Genomic DNA, 10,355 nt, shown 5'->3' with positions numbered 1-10,355 from the left:
CCGCCATGAGCCGCCCGACGACGACCTCGCCTCTCCTCGCCTCGCCTCGCCGCCACCCCGCGCCTCACCGGAGCGCGCACCGCCGCCGCCCTTGTCGCGGATCCGGTCGGGCCAGACCGGATGCGGCCGTCCCCGACCTCCCCGACCATCCACCGGCGCCGCCCCGCCGCCACATCGCCGGCGAAGCCACCGGCGTCGCCGTTGACCTCAAACCCTAGATCCGGAGGTCGAATTCTACTAAGTCCCCGATTTTTTTCAAGTTTCAAGTGCCTATGTTCATCATGTCGTAACTTTGTATCCGTAACTCCGTTTTTGGCATATAGCATATCAGAATGTTCATCTCAGAGAGTACATAATTTCATTCCATTGCATCATTTTCATTTGAGTTTATCTTGATGCCCGAAATGCTGTTAGAAGTGGGCTACTTGAGATAATTTGTCAGATCTGCTGCTCCATTTAGCTTTTTGTCATTTTTGCCATGATTAATGTGTGCATGATATGCCCCTGAGCTCTACATATATTTTGTTAAGGGTTTTGTCATCTTTCCAGAGGTGAAACCCATGTATTTTTGTGATGTGTGTGGTGACTAGCACAAGCTTGCCAAATAGTGCACTTGGTAATGCTGATTTCAGGGACTTAGCATTTCCACTAAGTCCTTGAGCTGTTTATCTCATATTGCCATATGTTCATGTTGTTTCCTAGTGATCCGTGCCTCTTTTGAGGATGATAAGTAAGGATGTTTTGTTAATATTGTAGTGCTCTATCCATCCATGTCTTTGTTTGCAATTATGGAGCACCCTAGCTTGAGTCAATCGAGCTCTACTTTTGCTACTTTGTGAATCTGGCCAGATTGTCAACTTGTTTGCAATTTTGCCGATGATGTTGTAGTTGATCCGTGCATGCTATGCTATTATTCTTGCCATGTCTAGCTTGCATTTTGTGTATTCTTGATGGATGTATGCTTAGCTTATCATGACTTGCTCCGTATTGAGTGCATCGAGCTCGTAAACATGCCTACTTGAGATCAGTTTTCAGCATGCTCCAGTTTTCACTAAGTCTGTGATCTGATTATGTTTTTGCTATGTTCACATGCTTGCAATTGTATTTTCTGATCCCTTTTGGCTCAAGGTCACTAAGGGACTTTTGTTAAGCTCTTTGAGTAGCTCCATGCCATGCTTTACTTTGCCATTTTCAGTTCCTGTAGCATATAGTTTTGTTGCTCCAAAGTGTGCTACCTGATCTGAAATTCCAGACAAGTGTAAATTTCACTAAGTCTGAAACCTGTTTACCATATGCATTTTTGGCATGCTTGTTTGAACCTGTTAATAGATGAATTGGTCGTAGCTCACTGCTAGACTTTTGTTAAACATCGTGAATGAATCCCTGCCATGTATTTTGTTGTCTTGTTTGAGTGTTGTAGCAGGTTCATCTCATTGCATTTAGATGGCTACTTGCTGTAACTCCGATTCCGGCGTTCTTTATATCGTTTTCAAGCGATTTCATCTCATCTTTCCAGTGGCATACTTGGATTTACAAGTTGAGGACAGGTTCTTGCTTTCCTTGTCCCATCTTGCATATGCATCCCGCATCGCATCCCGCATAGCATATCATCATTGCATCGTATTGTTTGATCCTTGCACGTGGTTGATTGTGTCCTTGTTGCTTGTTTGTCTTGTTTTGGTAGAGCTGGGAGACGAGTTCGCTAACGAGGAGCCCGTTGAGTTTGCTTTCGAGGATCCAGTCAACTCTGACATCTGTGCAGGCAAGATGATCATACCCTCGAAATCACTACTATCTTTGCGATGCTAGTTTGCTCGCTGTTTTGCTATGCCAATGCTACAATGCCTACCACTTGCTTTCCAGCCTCCCAAATTGCCATGTCAAACCTCTAACCCACCTTGTCCTAGCAAACCATTGATTGGCTATGTTACCGCTTTGCTTAGCCCCTCTTATAGCGTTGCTAGTTGCAGATGAAGATTGAAGGCCGTTCCTTGTTGGAACATGTATTTACTTGTTGGGATATCATTATATTGCCATGTTATCTTAATGCATCTATATACTTGGTAAAGGGTGGAAGGCTCGGCCTCTCGCCTAGTGTTTTGTTCCACTCTTGCCGCCCTAGTTTCCGTCATATCGGTGTTATGTTCCCGGATTTTGCATTCCTTATGCGGTTGGGTTATAATGGAAACCCCTTGATAGTTCACCTTGATTAAAGCTTTTCCAGCAATGCCCAACCTTGGTTTTACCATTTGCCACCTAGCCTCTTTTTCCCTTGGGTTTCCGGAGCCCGAGGGTCATCTTATTTAAACCCCCCCGGGCCAGTGCTCCTCTGAGTGTTGGTCCCAACTAGAGTCCTGTGCAGCGTCCCCTCGGGGAAACTCGAGGTTTGGTTTTAGTTGTATGGAGCGCTCATCTGAGTGTGCCCTGAGAACGAGATATGTGCAGCTCCTATCGGGATTTGTCGGCACATTCGGGCGGTGTTGCTGGTCTTGTTTTAACCCGTCGAAGTGTCTTGAAGAACCGAGGTACCGAGTCTGATCGGAACGTCTTGGGAGGAGGTCTATTCCTTCGTTGACCATGAGAGCTTGTCATGGGCTAAGTTGGGACTCCCCTGCAGGGATTTGAACTTTCGAAAGCCGTGCCCGCGGTTATGGGCAGATGGGAATTTGTTAATGTCCGGTTGTAGATAACTTGAACCTTAACTTAATTAAAATGAATCAACTGAGTGTGTTACCGTGATGGCCTCTTCTCGGCGGAGTCCGGGAAGTGGACACGGTGTTGGAGTAATGTTTGCGCAGGTTGCTCTCTAGTTTCTCGCTCGCGCTTTGCCTCCTCTTCTCGCTCTCTTTTGCGAATAAGTTAGCCACCATATTTGCTAGTCGCTTGCTGCAGCTCCACATATTTACCTTGCCTTACCTATAAGCTTAAATAGTCTTGATCGCGAGGGTGCGAGATTGCTGAGTCCCTGTGGCTCATAGATTACTATTACACCAGATGCAGGGCCCGATGATTCCCCTCCAGGAGACGCGTTTGAGCTCAAGTGGGAGTTTGACGAAGACTCTCAACGTTACTATGTTTCCTTTCCTGATGATCAGTAGTGGTGCCCAGTTGGGGGTGGTCGGGACCGTGTCGCATGTTGGGTTATCTTTTATTTTGGCGCCGTAGTCGGGCCATGAGTGTTTGGATGATGTAATGTTATTTATGTACTTGATTGACGCGGCGAGTGTAAGCCAGTTATGTTATCTCCCCTTTTATTATCTATATTACATGGGATGTTGTGAAGATTGCCTAACTTGCGACATTTGCCTTCAATGCGATTATGCCTCTAAGTCGTGCCTCGACACGTGGGAGATATAGTCGCATCGAGGGTGTTACAGTACCTTTGACAGGACTGGCAGGAGAAGGCCGAACAGATTGACTATCCGGCTCCTTTGCCCGAAGGACTAGCAGACGCTCTCCTAACGAAGATGCTGACTCCGGCTCCTTACAAGGTGCCGGAGAAGACCAAGAAGGCCAAGGAAGCCCGAATGAGTTCCTGGCGCCAGGTGGTATCGGACTCATCGCCCGATAACTCCGCGACGCACTCCTCCCCCGAAGACGAGGAGGAAGATGAAGATGCTCCCCCTCCAGTTGGGGGAGACAAGAAAAGGAAGGCCACCCCATCTAGGGAGGTCGAAGGGTCCAAGAAGGGGAGGACTCTCCTTCCGGACTACTCCACCACCGCCGCCGAAGGCGAAGACGAGTGGCTGCTCAGGGCCAAGCCCCTGGCGAAGTCGTAAGTATTCGAATACCAGAGTAACTCATAGCATTCCTTGGTCGCACTGATTGTCCTAACGCCGAATTATGACCATGTAGACCTCCACGAGCCCGTATTGACGTATCGTCGGACGGCTCCCTGGGCTCGTCGGATATGGATAGCGATCTACTTCCGACCGCCACCTCCCCTTGCCCTACGGACAACACCGAGGTATTGTCTCAAGAGGCACCGGGTCGAGGGGAGATAGTCCCGGAGGCGCCTCAAGGCGACCTTCCGGACTTCGGGAGCGGAGGGAGCAAGGCTCCCAAGGGCTCCGAGTTCGGCCCTCAGCCGAACACCGTGCCGGAACCCCCAGTGGTTCCGGACTCGGGCAGGCGGCCTCCTTCCAAGAGGGGCAAGACGCCTGTGCCGGCGACCTCTGTCCATCCAGAGGCACCGGACAATCTGCTGGGAGCACTTCGCAACGCTTCCATCGACGAGGAGCATCGCACTATTATGAGTGCGGTGGTCCAGAAGGTTCAGTCCGCCGAGAGTGGACTGACTGAAGCCTATACCAGCCTTCTAATAGGCTTTGAGGCAAGTATTTAAAATATACGAAAAATATTACCACATAGACAGTAGCCCCTGATGCTCTGTTCGGTTTTCACAAAGAAAAGTCGAACATAGGATCAAACAATATCGCAGGAGTCTAATATAAGTGTGTCTATATGTGTATGCAGGCTTCGCTGCTGGCCTCTGCCGCACTGACTGCAGAGGTCGCCGCACTGAAGCAGGACCTTAAAGGGTCCAAGGAAGAGATCGGCCTTGCCAAGAGGCAGCTCGAGGAGAACAAAGGTAAGTAGTACCTAGTCTATGGATCTATATAAAAGGAAAGTGATTGCCAAATGACAGGATGATCGTAAATTTGCCAGGGGCCACGACCGAGGTGGCGACCCTGAAGCAAGCGCTAACCGAGGCTGAAAACAAAGCGGCCAAGGAGCGCACCAAGCGGGAGAGGCATGAGGCACGGGTGGGCGAGGCGCAGCAAGAGCTCCACGCTCTCGTGACGAACCACGAGGTGCTGGAGCTTGACTTGAAGACGCGAGAGTCCGAGCTTGCTACGGCCCTTGAGAGTGCAAAGAGTGCCAAGGCCGAAGCCCAAAAGGCCCTCTAGGAGATTGATGTGATGAAGAAGATAGCGGCGGGTAAGGCATTCTATATGCAAAGTAAGCATGTGAAAGTAAATTACTTGTTACTTACCCGAATCCTGAGCTCTCTAGGAGCATTCGCAGATTTGCCCCCGCAGCGTGTCGGATGTCGCAAAATTTTACTGGGCCGAGGAGGGAAGCTCGACGGAGAAGTTGTTCTGGGCCCAGTATACTGGGACCGAACACCCAGTACCTATGAGCGACCAGCTAAAGCAGCTGGTCGAGCTACACAAGGCGGCCGAACAGGCCATGAAGGGCTTGATAGTCCGGATATGGCCTGGCGACGCCCTTCCCAACAGCTACTTCGGTTGGTGAGGCGGCTTGTGGATGCCTGCCCACGGCTGGAAGTTATCAAGCGGTCCATTTGCATTGAAGGTGCACCTCGGGCTTTCGCCCGTGTGAAGGTACAATGGGCCAAGCTGGACGCCGTGAAGCTGATCAAGGAACGGCCGCCGGAGGGCAAGGAGCATCGCCACCCCGAGATGTACTATGAGGGTGTCGTGAAGGGTGCTCGTCTCGTAGCGGACGAGTGTACGAAAGATATAATATTCGAGTAAATTCGCTCGTGTAATCCTGTATTTATGAAAACTTGTTCATATGCGCTATGCAACGCTTGTTTGAATTTAAAATATTACCTTTTGTTCGACTATTTATCAAATCTGAGAGATGGCTAGTCGTCGGCTTCTGCCCCCATGCCACGAGTGCTGGGGTGTTCGGGATAAACCTGAGCACTCTTGTTCCCATTTTTGGGTCCTTCGAGGGAGGTGCTCAGCACAACGAACAAGGCAATCGAACTATAATGCGTTATCACTCTCACTTAGCCATAGAATTCTATAATTTTAAATTTCGGCGAAGCCCCTAGTATTCGGAAGGCCGAACTTGGAGCATGATACACGCCTTAAGCCGGACAAGGCCGACTCCTCGCTCTAAGTGGCATAAGTCTTTAAGGACTCAAAAACCTCTCGAACAGCGACCAGTCTCTCGCCTTATCATGATAGTCAGTTTTAGCTTTCTCTACTGAGGTGCTTAGCCCAGCAGAACCGGGGCACAATCGCAGTAGTTCTCCCAGTGCTACCTTAGCCGATATAGCGGAACGTAAGGTACCAAAACATGGGAGCCAGGCAAACCCAACTATTGACCCAAGACATGATTCGGAGCTGATGCATATAATGCTATAAGTTCGGGGTGCCGCACTATTGAAACTTCTCACGCCATATTATGGGGTATGCTTAAGCCCCTGGTGTATTGGCCGTACCAGAGTGTACGGGTGCTGGATGTCATGAATGAACATATATATATATATATATATATATATATATATATATATATATATATATATATATATATAAGGAGAATGCAATAATAGTCCTAATGCTATGCATTGTTTTATTCAAAAAGGTGCGTTAGAGCAGAATGATACAGGTAGTGCGATAAGCAAAAAGTAGGACTATGTCCCCTCTATGGGCAAGCTGATGAATAATATTAAAGCAAGTATTTCACTCATTATCGTAATCCACCTGGGAGTTCCGTGGTGTGACGTAACTTTCTGCCTCCTTGGAGGCTGCATCATGTGTTCGGCAATCACGCTGCTGGACAGGGTTTCCAGAGATTGAAGTCCTGAAAGAGAAAAATAACAAAGCGGGAAGCCCCTAGTGTGGTTTAAGCCGCGTCTTGGAGCGTGCCGCAGTCGTGCCCCCCTTCCCACCTGTGTCCATGGTATTTTTAATGCGTAATTATGTACGCGTGGCACGGATTTTGCCGTTTGGATAGGACCGGGGTGGGGGCCGCATTGCTATGCGAGCTCGGAACGTGCCATGCGGTCCAGTTGCCGATTACTTCGGGCGCGCTTGAAGGTGTCCGGGTCCTTAAACGCCGAACTAGTGGATGGCCTTAAGAGGCTGCTTTGCGCTTCCGCTGCGAGGGCCGCAGTGTGCTCCTCCGTTCGGAGAGAGCGCTCTGTGTTTCCATTAACTGTAATGACCCCCCGAGATCTTGGCATCTTGAGCTTGAGGTATGCATAATGCGGTACCTCATTGAATCTCGCAAATGCGGTTCGCCCGAGTAGTGCATGATAACCACTGCGGAACGGGACTATATCGAAGATTAACTCTTCGCTTCGGAAGTTATCCGGGGATCCGAAGACCACTTCCAGTGTGACTGAGCCTGTGCAATGGGCCTCTACACCTGGTATGACGCCTTTAAAGGTCGTTTTTGTGGGTTTGATCCTTGAGGGGTCTATACCCATTTTGCGCACTGTGTCCTGATAAAGCAGGTTCAGGCTGTTGCCGCCGTCCATAAGGACTCGAGTGAGGTGAAATCCGTCAATGATTGGGTCTAGGACCAGTGCGGCAAATCCGCCGTGACGGATACTAGTGGGGTGGTCCCTGCGATCGAAGGTTATTGGACATGAGGACCATGGGTTGAACTTTGGGGCGACTGGCTCCAACGCATATACGACCCTGAGCGCAGGCTTCCGCTCCCTCTTGGGGATGTGGGTTGCATATATCATGTTCACCGTCCGCACTTGTGGGGGGAACCTCTTCTGTCCTTCGGTATTCGGCTGCCGGGGCTCCTCCTCGTCATCGCTATGTGGCCCCTTATCTTTGTTTTCGGCAATTAACTTGCCGACCTACTTGAACACCCAACAATCCCTGTTGGTGTGGTTGGTTGGCTTGTCGGGGGTGCCGTGTATTTGACACGAGCGATCGAGTATACGGTCCAAACTGGACGGGCCCAGAGTGCTTCTTTTGAATGGCTTTTTCCGCTGACCGGGTTTAGAGCCTTTGAATCCGGCATTGACTGCCGTATCCTCGGTATTGTTGCTGTTAATGAGGCGCTTATGTTTGTTGTGACGTGACCTTCTATTGCCGTCCTTGGTATTCGAAGTACCATGGTTCTTTGATATGTTATTACTGCGAGCCAGCCAGTTGTCTTCTCCCGCATAAAAGCGGGTCATGAGTGTTGTGAGGGCTGCCATAGATTTCGGCTTTTCCTGACCAAGGTGCCGGGCTAGCCACTCGTCGCGGATGTTGTGCTTGAAGGCTGCTAGGGCCTCTGCATCCGGATAGTCGAAGATTTGATTTTTCTTTGTTAGGAACTGTGTCCAGAATTGCCTCGACGATTCCTCTGGCTGCTAAATTATGTGGCTCAAGTCATCGGCATCTGGTGGTCGCACATAAGTGCCCTGAAAGTTGTCGAGGAATGCGGCTTCCAGATCTTCCCAACAGCCAATGGACTCTGCTAGCAAGCTATTGAGCCAATGCCGAGCTGGTCGTTTGAGTTTGAGTGGGAGGTATTTAATGGCGTATAGGTCATCACCGGGTGCCATGTGGATATGCAGGAGGAAATCCTCGATCCATATCACGGGATCTGTTGTGCCGTCGTATGATTCTATATTTACGGGTTTGAAACCGTCTGGGATTTGATGATCCATTACTTCGTCTGTGAAGCATAAGGGGTGTGCGGCGCCTCTGTACTGGGCTATATCGCGACGCAGCTCCAATGAGTCCTGCCCGCTGTGCTCGGCCCGGCCGGATTAACTTTTACTGTATCCGGCATGACGATTATCGTCTCGTGTAGTGGCGCGCCCTCGTGATCCGTAGATCGATCTTGCATGTTTTGCTTTGTCCTCTAATACGTCTTGCAGGTCTGGCGTATTTCCCCATGCCTTTTTATTTGAATGGTGTCGGGGTGCAGGCTGAGCTTTTGGCTGGAATGCCTCTCTGTCGCGGCCACGAGGTGGCCGGTCAGCCGCGTCATATGCTTCTTCCTCCAGTCGGGGTAGCAACCTGCATTTTGGGTAACTCTTGGAGGGGCGTTCGAGTTTATATTCCTCAGCCGCCAGGACTTCAGTCCATCTGTCAGCTAGCAGATTTTGATCAGCTTGAAGCTGGTGCTGCTTCTTCTTAAGCCTATTTGTCGTGGCTATAAGCCGATGCTTGAAGCGCTCTTGTTCGACGGGATCCTCTGGCACGACGAATTCGTCATCGTCGAGGCTTGCCTCGTCTTCGGAGGGAGGCATGTAATTATCCTCCTCATCTGCCGCTCTCTCAGGAGGGTTGGCCTCTCCATTCTCCTGCCCTAAATCGTGTTGGAGGGGATTATTGCCATCTTCGGCACTATTCGGAGTGTTATTATCTCCTGTGCCAGTATCACCACTTTTGCTTTGGCGGGACTTAGAGCGGCGCCATTGACATCGACGCTTGGGTTGCTTCTTGGAGGGGTCATCCTCTGCTGTCTCGTCGCCATAGCCTTCTTTGGGTGTGTCCACCATGTATATATCGTATGATGAGGTGGCTGTCCAGTGCTTTGTGGTCAGTGGTTCCTCTTCGTCTCCTGCACCGTCGTCCATACCGTCGATGTCTTCGGAGTCGAAGTCGAGCATGTCGGTTAAGTCGTCGAAAGTGGCTACTAAGTGGGTGGTGGGTGGGCAGCGAATTTCTTCGTCATCCGTATCCCAATCTTGACGGACATAGTTCGGCCAGGATCCTCCTAACAAGGAGAGAGACCTTAATGAGTTCAGTATGTCGCCAAAGGGCGAGTGCTGAAAAATATCCGCGCAGGTAAACTCCATGATCGGCGCCCAATCGGATTCGCTAGGAACGGGCGCAGGTGGTTCGGAGTCCGTGGCCGGAGAAGGATCCGGCAGTTTGACAACACGGCTCTCGTGTAGGGTAAGGTCGATGTTCGTCTCAATCACCGCTGAGGATAAGGCCTCCGTGGTGGGGTCCATCCACCCGTCCATGGACGACGCAACTAGCTCCGAATTGAGGGTCGGAGCGGCTGCCAGTGTGATCTCGTAAACACTGTCCGATGGTAGAGCTAAATCGTACTCATCGAGACCATGTGACGCACAAGGCAGGGGCTCCAATCCGTCGAAGATCAAGTCTCCGCGGATATCGTCCGTGTAGTTTAAGCTTCCAAACTTGACCTGGTGGCCAGGGGCGTAACTTTCGATCTGCTCCAGATGGCCAAGCGAGTTGGCCCGCAGTGCAAAGCCGCCGAACACAAAGATCTGTCCGGGGAGAAAAGTCTCACCCTGGACTGCATCGCTATCGATGATCGTAGGAGCAATCAAGCCTAACGGCGACGACACAGAGGAACTCTCAATGAAAGCACCAATGTCGGTGTCAAAACCGGCGAATCTCGGGTAGGGGGTCCCAGACTGTGCGTCTAAGGCGGATGGTAACAGGAGGCAGGGGACACGATGTTTTACCCAGGTTCGGCCCCTCTTGATGGAGGTAAAACCCTACGTCCTGCTTGATTTATTCTTGAAGATATGGGTATTACAAGAGTTGATCTACCACGAGATCGGAGAGGCTAAACCCTAGAAGCTAGCCTATGGTATGATTGTATGTTGTCCTACGGACTGAAACCCTCCGGTTTATAAAGACACTGGAAAGGGCTAGGGT

This window comes from Triticum dicoccoides, chromosome 6A (genome assembly GCF_002162155.2).
Source record: "Triticum dicoccoides isolate Atlit2015 ecotype Zavitan chromosome 6A, WEW_v2.0, whole genome shotgun sequence".
Taxonomy (NCBI): Eukaryota; Viridiplantae; Streptophyta; class Magnoliopsida; order Poales; family Poaceae; genus Triticum; species Triticum dicoccoides.
This window is presented reverse-complemented; position numbering follows the sequence as displayed.